Raw genomic sequence first — 13,090 nt, forward strand, 5'->3', positions numbered from 1 at the left:
TAGTGTTTATAGTCCGAAGGTCTGCTCGGTGTGTGTGTGTGTGTGTGTGTGTGTGTGTGTGTGTGTGTGTGTGTACATTTGTGTGTCTGAGACTGGCTGTCAGCCCTTGACTAGTCGTAAAATAGAACTCTTCCTCTCTGGCATTATAAAGAACTACAAGGAGAGACCAAGGGGGACCCAATGACAATTCTGTGTAAACAAAAATATTAAACTTCAAACAAAATATGAAGATTACAATTTTAAAAGCCTTTTTTGGAGAGATGACAGAAGGGGTAGAGAGAGAGAGAGTGCTTCACTCAAAATCCTCAAACTCAACCTCTTCAAAACTGTCAGTCTGTTCATGATCATGGAGATGTTCAAGGTTGACTTCCTCGGGACTGGACAGGAGCTTTGCGTACATCTGTCTTGCCATGACAGAAATTGACTGTAGATTGGAGAGTTTCCTCTTTAACACACAGGAAAGGCCTTCCAGACTATCCCTGTCGAGGTCAAGGTTTTCTGTCCATATACACACATAGAAGAAGCAGCAAATAAGAGATATTAGGATGACTTGTGTATGTCTGTGTGTGTGAGAGAGGGTGTGTGTGTGTGTGTGTGTGTGTGTGTGTGTGTGTGTGTGTGTATGTGTGTGTGTATGTCGGTGTGTGTGTATCTGTGTGTGTGTGTGTGTGTGTGTGTGTGTGTGTATGTCGGTGTGTGTGTATCTGTGCGTGTGTGTGTGCGTGTGTGTGTGTGTGTGTGTGTGTGTGTGTGTGTGTGCGCGCGCGCGCGCGCGTGTGTGTGTGTGTGTGTGTGTGTATGTCGGTGTGTGTGTGTGTGTGTGTGTGTGTGTGCGCGCGCGCGCGTGTGTGTGTGTGTGTATGTCTGTGTGTGTGTGTATCTGTGTGTGTGTGTGTGTGTGTGTGTGTGCATCTAGATACAACATTCTCTCACCGGTCACTATTGTTGTCACAACCGTTAACATGTTTTGGCACTCACTCATTTGGCACTGCACACATTTCATTGAAACACTATTGTAATACATACCAAAAGAGTATTGGGAAATTCCCCAGTAACAGTTTTAGAGCCTTATAAATATGTTTTTCTTCTGTCACAATTGCTGAAGTAGGTTAAAGTAACTGAGAAAATGTTATATTTTCTTACCGTCAGTGTTAAGGTGGCTAATTGCATTCTCCAATGCCTCCTTTCTTGTATTTATACTAGCCAGATGTTGAGTGCACTCCTTAATCAAGATTCCTTTCTCCTCCTGTAGCCTTGTGATTAGCATGACATTATCGAATATTTTTTTTTTTGTCAGGAAGTCAATTCCATCTGAAGTAAACAGAAAAAAGGTGTGAGAATGAGTGGAGTCATCATTTCAATAAGTAGTAGTGAAAAACTGTCAACTGCTTTACACTCAGATAAAACCATACCAGAGGGAGGTAGTTCCCACGGCAAAACAAAGTCACCCTTTAGCAGGGTCTCTGATGGTGGAAGCCGTTGTGTTGGCTGACATTGGCTGGCATTGTATCGTTCAACCGCAGACGAGAGACTTTTTTTTTCATCTATAATTTTTCGACGAATTATGTTCCGAGCAGAGTTTGTGTCTGCAAAACAAGACATTTTCACATCTCAAGACAAATTGTGCATTTTGTGTTGGTTCTGACAGTTACTGCTATGTTCCTCCAGTAATAATATCAAAACGTACCATTCTGTCGATAGAGGCGGAGAGTTCTCTGCCTGATGCCAAGCGCCAGCTCTTCAACTCTTTTCCTGAGGGTCATCATGGAGGAATCCACACTGGTGTCTTCAGCTGAAGATCAACATTGCTCGTTATTACTAAGAACTAACTCTATTCCAGTGTGTTTGTACAGTGTGTGATTGTGCCTGTGCAGTGTTTTTCAAAGCAGAACTATGCAAGTTTTTTTAGCTTAATTTATCTTAACTGAACAGCTTCGGAGTCATTGGAATGGTTATATGTTTTTTTTTTTTTCTCGGATTGAATGGTGGCCATTTCTCTTCCACCTAGCGTCTGTGAGCGTAAAATCCACCCCTGCAACTTTGGGCAGGCGGGCCGGTGCACTGACAAACAGAAAAAAAATTAAATAGCCAAACCTGCATAGTTCCTCTTTAAAACAATGGTCAACCGAACCACACATACAGTATTTGCTTGCCGCAACCTCTACTCACCATTGTCTTTTGCCCATGTTTCCACATCCAGGACACACTGGTGTAACTTGCTTTCATCAATGCCCAATTCTGCCTGGAGGGAGGTGAGGCTGTCCAATGCCTCCTTGTGCTTCTTTTGGGTCTAAAGTACAGAATGGTCACTACAAGTGAAACGTTACTTTAATTTTTTTTAGTTATAAAGAATGACGTGTCACCTTGACAAATCGTGCACACAAGTAATGGGAGAGATTGTCCACTTTCTGCTTGTTCCAAGCTATGCTCTGCAGGGTAATAGTGCTGGTTCGACCTGAAAATGACAATGAAGTTGTACATTTTTCTTAGTCTTTTTTGTTTGTCCTAAATAATTTGATTGATTCCATAGTAGTACTACTACGGTGTCTATAATACAGATTGTGTTTGTATTTTTTTTCCAGTATCTAATTAGGGTTCTTGGAGATCCTTTCCCACCTGCTTTACACATAAATTTTGTGTTGAAGGCCAGCCTGGAGAGAAAGCTATTCACTTGTTCCACCTCCTCCCCTAGAGTACAGCCAGCACCACTTTGGTTTCTGCCACCCTGAAGGATCTGTTTCAATTGTATTAGTCAATATAAAACAAATAAATAGAATTCCATTCAACATTGTGAACAAAATAAATAATAATACTGACTGATGATTGCACTTACAGCTTACCTCACACCGCAAAGCATGTGCTTTAGCATGAAGGACAGAAAGAAATGGTTTCATGCTAAGCAGATGCCTGTATTCAGGGCAGGCATTGCAGACTTTTTTTAAGTATGGCATGTATTTGCAAGTCACATCCATACAAAAGAAACTTGGTGAGTGGTGAGATGCAAGATCCACTTGAAGTTTCAGTGGATAAGCCATAATTTCTCCACTGTATGAATACATAAGAATATAGGGAAGATTGACATTGTGATTATAGTTTAGTTTTCACATTTCTGTCAAAAGTAGTAGTGTCATTCAGTCCTCTGACTTGTTCTGGTAATTACCGAAACATATTCAAAGCTCTAAGTAGCAAGCCATGCCGGCAGACGGCGACCTCCAAACCCTCCTCATCAAGGGTTTCACAGCTCTTCCTCGCCTTCTCTTTAGCTGCTTGGAAACCTGCCTGTCCACAGATCCCCCTGCCTGCCATCTTTTCAAATGAAGATAAACATACTGTATGTATAAACTAAAAAAATATTAGGATGGTCTAACAGGAATTCCCAAACTGTGGTATGCGAGCTGCTTTCTAGGGGGTGTGCGAGGGCTATCTGGCAGAAAGGTGTTAAAGTGAACTTTTCCAATTTAGACAAATTTGGGGGGGTGGTCAGCAGGTCCTTGTCAGAAGACCGCAGTCTAAGTGTAGGGGTGGAGGGATCTTTAAGGTATTGTGGTGAATGAGGGTATTATAATGATATGGAAACATGACATTAAAGTACATTTTCATTAAAAAGGGTGGCTTACAGTATATCATGCCTGGAATACGTCAACAGAATGTGTTACTCATGATGGGGATACATGAACCGAGTCAGGACGTAGAAGGTGGTACATAGGGGGGAAAGTTTGGGAACCGCAGGCCTAGAATAACATAATTAGTTACAGTAATGGAAGTACATTAGTTTTGCTTACATGGTGTGTTCTTGATTGGATGTCATCTACAAAGGATGCCACCTCCTCATCCTTGCAGATAAACACCCCTTCAAAAAATCCGCTGTCCTCAGAACTAGACAAAGACAATATGTCAAGCAGGGTATTGGTATTGTTACACAAACACTGGACAACAGGAGACAATATCATCTATCATCATAGAACATGTTCCACAAATCTTTTTTTAAGTATCCAAAAACAGCATTTCATGGTCCACCATATCGTGATCACAGAAATCATAGTCACAAGAGCCCTGGAACAATTACATACATGTAGTATGACAACACAATAACCCAGCATTTAAGATTAAAGTTCCATACTTTCCGGCTTTTTTAAAGCGATACAGTTTGCGGTTGCCATCCACTGCCACAGCAAGCATATCTGGCTGGCACGCAGGACAAGTGAATGGCTCCTCCTTGCACAGTTGGTTGACTGTATAATTTCGGATTGCCCACTCATTGTAGGATCGCTGAAATGTGTCACTACACACATTACCAGTCTGAAAAAGAAGCAGCGATAGCTATAAGCAGTGGGTATCAAAAGTAAAACTCCAGTCATTTGTTACGACTGATAACTATTGTTGAAATGATTCGCCACAAACAGTGGTCAGGAAATGATAAAGACGAAATTGGACAAATAAGCATGTAATGTAGCAGAATGAAAGATAGCTTTAGTGCAGTGCAGGCATAGCAGCTTAGTGCTATAGCGACACCAAATCAAGTGCCACAGGGCAATAGTCATAAAAGCAGAATAGAGCATGTTTTCTTTTCTTTGGCACAGGTATGATAGATACTCTTTTGATCCCGTGGGGGAAGTTTGGTCTCTGCATTTATCTATGAATTACTGAAATATAGAGGACACAGTGAAGCACACACTAACCCTGAGCAGTGGGCCTTCTGCTACGGTGGCTCAGATCAAACGTGCAACCCTTTGGTTTCAAGCCTGATGCCCTAACCAGTAGGCTGCCCCTGATGATGATAACCATGGCTGCCCCTTATTATGGTGGCCTTGAAATGTGATGGAACAGCAGCTTGTCTCAGAGACGTGTTAAAGAGAGTGTTTTAAGACAAGATGTTCAAGTGCTCACCCTTCCATAAGCTGCTGTCTTCATATTTAGAAGTCTGATAAGTGCCAGCCTAGAACTTCCTGGGGCAACTAGCTTCAGGGTCTCAAAGGTTAGGAACACATCCTCGTTATACAGGAGGGAAAGGTGTGTGTTGGCTGGCCAATACCCACTGTTTTGGACATCATGTATATCTGGTGTCCAGGTCTTGGCACAGCCTCCACAGTAGAGACTTGGCATCACCAAATCATAGCGTCCTGTTAAGCAAAATAATATCAATAAGAAGACGCCTATGTAGTCATAAGGACAAGACGCTTCTATCCCCAGGCCATCCGAATCATGAACCCACTCACACAATACTGAAAATGTTCACTCTCCAGCACTTACATACACATCTTAACACTTTACACACCCATACGGAAAAGATATCGAAAAAACGTGGCCCCTTTCTCGTTTTCCTCAAACAGCGTCATATATAGTCCTTACCGGTTACAATGTTTTATGTTTCAGGTTACACAGATTTAGCAAGGATCTTATAATGGTTTCACTGGCATATAAAAATTTATCAGGTTTTTATATGACAGTGAAACCATTATAAGATACATTATAAGTAAATATAAGTAAATCATACAAGTTTTGTATATAAAACACATTGCTGGCATGTAAGTTTTTTCTATATATTTTCCATATGGGCACACACACGCACACGCACACGCACAAGCACAAGCACACGTACACGCACACACATGTACACGCACACACACACACACACACACACACACACACACACACACAGATATACCACACTTCTCCATGCACTCCACAACACTCACAATACTTCTCAACTTTTTCACACACACACACACACACACACACACACACACACACACACACACACACACACACACACACACACACAACTCCCCCACTTCACTGCATCATAGAAAGCCACACTCCTTACAGACAACATACAGCCCACAAACCCACTGTATCATCTTGACACTGCCCCACACACAAATGCACACTTCCCCCACACACATACACTGCCCTTTAATCCTCCAACCTCTACATACATACACACACACACATATACTGTACATCATTCACCCCATGCAGCTCTTAGTCTTACCCCCCCATGCACTTAAATGCTTTGTGCACGTATCCTGCCGCACCCTACTACCCCCCTACCCATATGCACAATAGGCAAAGGAACTGACAATTTCACTGCATTCTTTACTTTAGTAATCCTATGCAAGTGACAAACAAACATCCTTGTATATGCATGTGACAAATAAACATCCTTGTACAACACACATATGATTACTGAAATGTTCAGTTCCTTTGCCTATACTTACCATTCATGGTTATGAAAACCACTGGTTTTGCAGAAACCAATGATGGGAGGACAGAGCACCCACATATCTGGTGTGGTAGCTCCAATGGCAGAAACTTCACTGAAGAAGGTTAAAAGCTTTAGAAATTATAGTCATATCATAGACAGAACAATTACGTGACATTGAATGATCCAATGGCAGAAACTTCACTGAAGACTGTTAAAAGCTTTAGAAATTATAGTCATATCATAGACAGAACAATTACGTGACATAAAATGCATTGCTTACTGTGATGCTGTTGGGTTACCTCTTCCCCAACTTTGTTTATCTCTGTATCTGGTGATATGGGGGTGAAGAACCCACCCATAGAGCACCTGTTGTGGAGGACAAAGCTTCTGTGGACCTCCCGGTCGCAGGTCCCACAGAAATAAGGAGTGGGGAGGCAGTCCCTGCACCTTATGACTGCCTCCCCGTTGTGGCATCGCTGGCAGAGGCGAGGAAGGCACCACTCAGATTTGAGAAAATCTCTGATGAGATGTGGCCTTGCCTCTTCCCACCTCTGGCTGTTTATTCCCTGTCTGGTTGCCCAGTCCTGCTGTTGGACTGGGCAACCAGTTCCTGAAGGGTCACTGGCTGGCTCTTCCAGCAGCTCCTTCAGCTTATCCAGCTCTGTCTCTATTAATAGGTGAAGAAGTTATGTGGCATCATAATTTATTTTAAAAAATCTCACATGTAAAAAGCAATAGTGCAGTTTGTTTAGTGTAATTTAGTGTAATAAACAGTCATCTGTGTTGGGAATCACTACACCTTAAAATCGCATACTCACTCACCCGTGTCAATCTGTGGGAACCTTTTTATGCCAGAAGCTGTATAAAACCAACTGCAGTGTGAGACATTACTCAAAACATTAAACTCATTTCAACATTCATACTAAAGGTACATTTTGGTTTTACCTTGTCTGGTGGATGGACGGGATCTGGATTGGGCTTGGGATGTCACAATTTTGCCCATAGCATCCCTCCGTCGCCAGACGAAATTTGTCCTCACTTTTGTGCTTCTTTTCTACAATTTAACCACATCATTTAAAGAAGCCCATGATAATTTGCCTCAAACTACTGTATTATTGACCCTTCATGTTGTGGATACATTACCTTAGGTGGCTTTAATGTTTTTAAAAGCGAGGAGGACTCCTCAAGCAGCAATTTCAGGCGGTCCGCTTTGGAACACATGGCACTGTGTTGAGTACAGGGATACAAGCAAATTAGTCAGTACATCTGAGGAGTGGAGTGCTGGTTAGTAAACCAGGGATGGGGGCTGTGTAAACAAATGCTATTAGGAGTACAGTAGTATGTTTTATTTATTTCATCTTATTTTTCATTGTTTTTTTTTTAACTATGCCTGCAAGGTCGGCAACCTCTTAACTGTGTGTGATCTGTACTGTATTATTGCTGCACGAGAAATTGCCCCATTGGGGGACAAATAAAGTAACTTACTTACTTACTTATCAATTAACACTTGTCATCATCCCAAAACAGACCCTAGGTGGTTCTAAAACTGTGCTAAAACAAAATACAATACTCCATTGATGGTCTTGTGACTTACAAGAACACTAGAACTTCATGGAAACATCTGTATCAACTTTCAAACTGGTGTCATGGTCGCCTTTCGGGTGTGTCTTGCAAGAAGGGAGTGGGGCACATATGATCTTCCCACTGATGCAGCTGGACAGGATGCTCTCAATGGTGCCCCAGTAAAATGTACACATGATGGGTGGGGGAGCTTTCGCTCTCTTCAGTTTGCGGAGAAGGTTGAGGTGCCACTGAACTTCCTTCACCAGTGATGCAGTATTTGTGGTCCAGAAGAAGTCCTCACTGAGAGCACCCTATGCAAAGTCAATGTGAATGTGATCCGCTGACGGATGTGTACAGTGTGAACACAGTGTGACAGATGTAGCCCGTAAAGTCAAAGTCAAAGTCAGCTTTATTGTCAATTTCTTCACATGTACTAGACATACAAAGGAATCAAAATTATGTTTCTCACTGTCCCATGCGTAGTCAAGACAGGACTATACAGGACACAGGATGCTGTCCTGTCACACACATATACAGTAATATAAGAAATCAAATTACAGTAACATATACCAATAATAAGTAAAGTCCAGTAGTTTAACACTCGAAGGTCCGTGGGCCTTTCAGACACTTCGAGGAAGTCTGCTACACCTTGACATCTTATCATCTAACTAAAAATATCTATGCAAAAGTGGCACATATGGTTATATTCTAGAAGACCTCAACAATAACGATATGAGAGTAAAGTGGATGCATTGATTTTTTTTTTTTAATTATAATTCATAATTCAACTATACAAAAAAATATTTTCAAAGGTCTTAAAAGTAAGAAGAACATTAAAAAATGTTATGTAGTTTTACTACAAATTGGAAAAAAGTCAAACTGGGCTTTATGAATGGGCCTGCTGCAGGTGTGAGGAGTGAAAATCCTAGGATTTTCTTTTATTGTTTTTACAATGCATGTATATTTGGAAACTAGAGGATTCAATGTTCCTAATGGTGAGATTCAGATGTGTGGAACAGTTTTCAAAGGGGGGGATCCCTTTGGGGATTGAGACTCCAGGGGGTTAAGGCTTACACTTGTCCTGGTATTTTAAAAAAGATATGAATAACAGTAAGGTGTTAAAGCAGTGTACTTTAAAAGTAGTGTGAGGTATCAGCCCAGGTTGTATGTATTTGTTGGTAAGGGTTTTAGTGCAAAACAGTCAATAATAATGATAATATAGCATTAGATGTTACGGTTATACTATTTGGCAGACACCTTTGTCCAAAGCTACATAGAAATAAAACAAAACTATAATTAATTCAATGTGAACAAATACAAAAATAAGTAGGGAGAATAGCACTATAAACAGTAAACAATATCAAAGAAAGATTGTTGAGCTGGAGTGCTACCTGGAAAATGTGGTGCTAGATGGTGCTCTTTGGTCAAAGGCTTAATAAGTGTCCAAAAATTTGAAAGATACCAAGGCACTCATCTAGTAGAAATGTTAAAAAGCCTTTATTCTACTTGGCAATTCATTGATTAAAAACGTACTTAAAGAGACCCTATGCAACTTTTTCATAGTCATAAAATCGCTTAGAAATCGTTGTTTTGCTTGACTGACCAGTTTTATCGAAAACAGTCACATTTCCACCCGCCCCTGGTGTCCCTATCCGCTATTACAACCTTGCAACTTTCTGATAAACGATCGTTTGCTGTTTACATCTGGAAGTCAGAGACGCGTAAGGAACAAGAAGAACCACGCTTGCAATTTATATATTTATATATAGCCTATATATGTAGAAATATACACGCTAAAGCTGTCGGGGAAGCTCTGCAGAGAAATACGCAAGCATAAAACGAGCGAAAACGAAAAACGAAACCGAAACCAGAGATGAAATCGCCAATCCTGCATTGTTCCTCTTTAATACGTTTTTAAATCAATGAATTGCCAAGTAGAATAAAGGCTTTTTAACATTTCTACTAGATGAGTGCCTTGGTATCTTTCAATTTGTTAGTAAACAATATCAATTCAAGCAAACCTAACGAAAATAATCAATGAATGTGGGAGAATAAATAAACAATAAAGTCATTCAATCAATCATATAATAACAATAACTATGGCATTTTAAGAAATATTAAAACATCAATTTAATCAATGGCCTAATGAAAAAAAAAAACACTACATAATACAAACCATAATCATAAGAAGGGCTTAATAAACTAAGTGCATATTGAACAAATACAGTATGACTGAAAGGAACACTTCACTTTCAGTTTCATTTTGGAGTGAAGATATTACTGCACTGAGTCCTCCCTCCCAAGTGCTCCCAAGTGTTGAAACATGGGAGGTATGCATCAACTCATCTTAGTTAGGGGAATAACATTACACTTATAGTTGGTCATAACACTTATAGTTGGTCGACACAGCAGACACTCATCAGAAGACCATAGTGGGCAGTTGGGAACGTACATCTTGACCATTGAATTCAAGTAACAGGGAGCAGATCCAGTCAGTGTCCTATAGGCCAAACTGAGAGATTTAAATGTAATTCTGGACACTACAGGGAGCCAGTGGAGAGTAACCAAGAGAGGAGTTACATGTGTCCTCTTTGGCTGATTTAAGACTACATGTGCTGCAGCATTCTGAATCAGTTATTACTAATTAGTAAGATGTGTGCAGTATGCATAGTGTAGAGGTAGTCCTCTCTGTGGATCAGAGTGTAGAGTGTTTCCTACACTCCTGCAAGTCTGGTGGCTCTGGTGACTGAGGCCATGCTGCCAAGGGTTTTGAAAAAAAAAAAAAAAAAAAAACACAGAAGACAGAGGAGGCAGAGGAGCTGGAGACTGAGGAGGGTGAGGAGGATCGCACCGATTCGGAGTCTGTGGAGCCGGATGCAGAGTCTGCTGGACCACACAGCTGGGAAGCCTCGGCCGCTTGGCTGCACATCTGGGATATTTCGCCAGCTGGGCTGCATGCCTGGATTGATGCAAAAACACCTACGTTAATATGTACACATGTAGGCCACGTCAAATTCATCAATCTAGTTTAACAAATCGCAATTTAAATAATAGGCAATTCAAACGTTACGCTTTAGAAAAATAATTATTCAAATAATAATTCCGGCAAGAGCAAAATAATGCAGATTTAACACCAGCTAGTCCAATTAAACCAATAGGAAAGATGGCAAATGGAAAGACAAACATGAAAACAAATGCGTGAATGAAACGAAAACAAACATGTTCTGCTTACCTCAACATTTGTGACTGTTGGCGAATGCTTCACAAAATTAGCCATCCAAGTTCTTGAAGAATTGGTGCAGGCCTCTGTCCTGCTGCAGCACCACTTCTTGTAGCTGCCTGCTTTTCCAAAGCGATCGCGAAGGTTTTTCCACGCTTTGTGACAGATGACTTCATCTTTACCAACGATTTATCACCAGGAATTCTAGCACCAATGTGCCTGTAGAGGCGCACTTGCTCGGAAAGCTTGACCTTGAACTCATCCTTATCCAGTTTGTCGCGTGTGTCTGAAAAAACAATGAGTGGTGCGAGACACCTGGGTGCGCAGGTTTAAATCCTGACGCGCCAGCGAGAACGTCATCTTGACGTCACATTGTCGCGTGACAGGTCGGGCTCGTTGAGTATAAACCACCTTTGAGGGTTGGTGAGTCTGGTAGTGCAGGAGTGGAAACTCTTGTACCTCCTTCCAGGTTGTGTGCGGGGTGGCTTGCATCAGTCACAATTGTGAACACTTTTCGGGTGAGACAGTTGGTATATGTCTTGCAGGGAGGGGAGTGTTGCACCAATGACCTTCCCAGCTGTATTCACTATGCGCTGCAGGGCTCTCCTGTTGCAGTCAGTGCAGCTCCGCCCCACCCAGTGATGCAGCTGTAAAGGATGCTCTCACTGGTGACCCTGTAGAATATGGTCATGATGGGTGGTGGAGCACTTGCCCGCTTGAGTTTGCGCAGGAAGTAGAGGCGCTGCTGGGCTTTCTTTACCAGTGATGCGGTGTGTTGGTGGTCCAGGAGAGGTCCTCACTGATGTGCACCCAAGGAATAAGGTGCTGCTCACTCTCCCCAGAGCAGCATCGTTGATGGTCAGTGGCGAGTGTTGGGTGTGGCATCTCTGGAAGTTGACAACAATCTCCTTGACATTCAGCAGGAGGTTGTTGTCCCTACACCACGTGGTCAGATAGTTGACCTCTTTCCTGTAGTGAGTCTCGTTGCCCTTGGTGGAGTTGTGTCGTCCACAAACTTCACAAGGTGATTGGAGCTGTAGGTTGGTAAGTTGAAGGTTGATAATTAGTTCATAGCTAGCCTACGAAACCAACAACAACAACAACGTTTGCACCATTCTTCACTGAACACTTTCATCAATGCCTATCCCAGCATCACAGATGAACACAGACAATCATATCATACTATCATATCATATTATATCAGTCATCATACAAGCTTCAAAACATGCATTGCATAACATTCTTCCATAAACAATGGCGTAGTCATAGTGGTATCAACTCAAAGGAGTAGGTAGACCTGTATAACTATATTTATTGTATAGTAAAGTGTTTCATTTAGGCTAGATTCAGTTAGCTGCTGTCTATTTTATGTAGCAGCTTCAGTTAGCTGCTGTCTATTTTATGTAGCAGCTAAAGAAAGTGCGCCAAAAATAAATGATAATAACAATAATAATAGAATGCTAATGTAAAGGTGTTTTAAGGAGTCAACGCTGTCAAATGCATGAAATACATGGATATTTACATTGCATGTACAATAGTACACATTATCATGTTTGCTCCCCAAATGTAGGCTATCTAAAATCTAAAATGAATGGGAAAAGTGAACACGTTTTCGGCTTCTGACTATAATGTTGAGCTTGTTTTCATGCTGGTTAACCACAATCTGAACCCAAATCCAAACCCCAATCCAAAATAGCTCATCTAATCAGTGATAGCCTATTAAAAAGTGTACTTACGGTTGTCAATTTCCTGATTTTAAAGTAGAATTGGATCTGCAGCTACCAATCCATAGACAATCCCGCTTTTCTGCTGGTGGGGACTGGGGAGCGTCCATGACGTCCCAGAAGAGTTCTGACGCATTGACGTTCATAGCGTCATCAAGTTGCGTTATCCAGTATGCTAACAAGGTGCTAACAAATCTGTCGGGGAAACACCTTCGTAATCGTAAACAAGGATAAGTCATGGCTCAAGCTTTCATTCCACATGAGAAATCTATTGTATCATTTATCAACGTTTCAAAATTGTAGTCATTCATGACATGGAATACAGTAAAATGATCCACTGTCGATACAATTAAATCAATAGTAAATCTCGTTAGAACT

This window comes from Sardina pilchardus, chromosome 20 (genome assembly GCF_963854185.1).
Source record: "Sardina pilchardus chromosome 20, fSarPil1.1, whole genome shotgun sequence".
Classification (NCBI taxonomy): Eukaryota; Metazoa; Chordata; class Actinopteri; order Clupeiformes; family Clupeidae; genus Sardina; species Sardina pilchardus.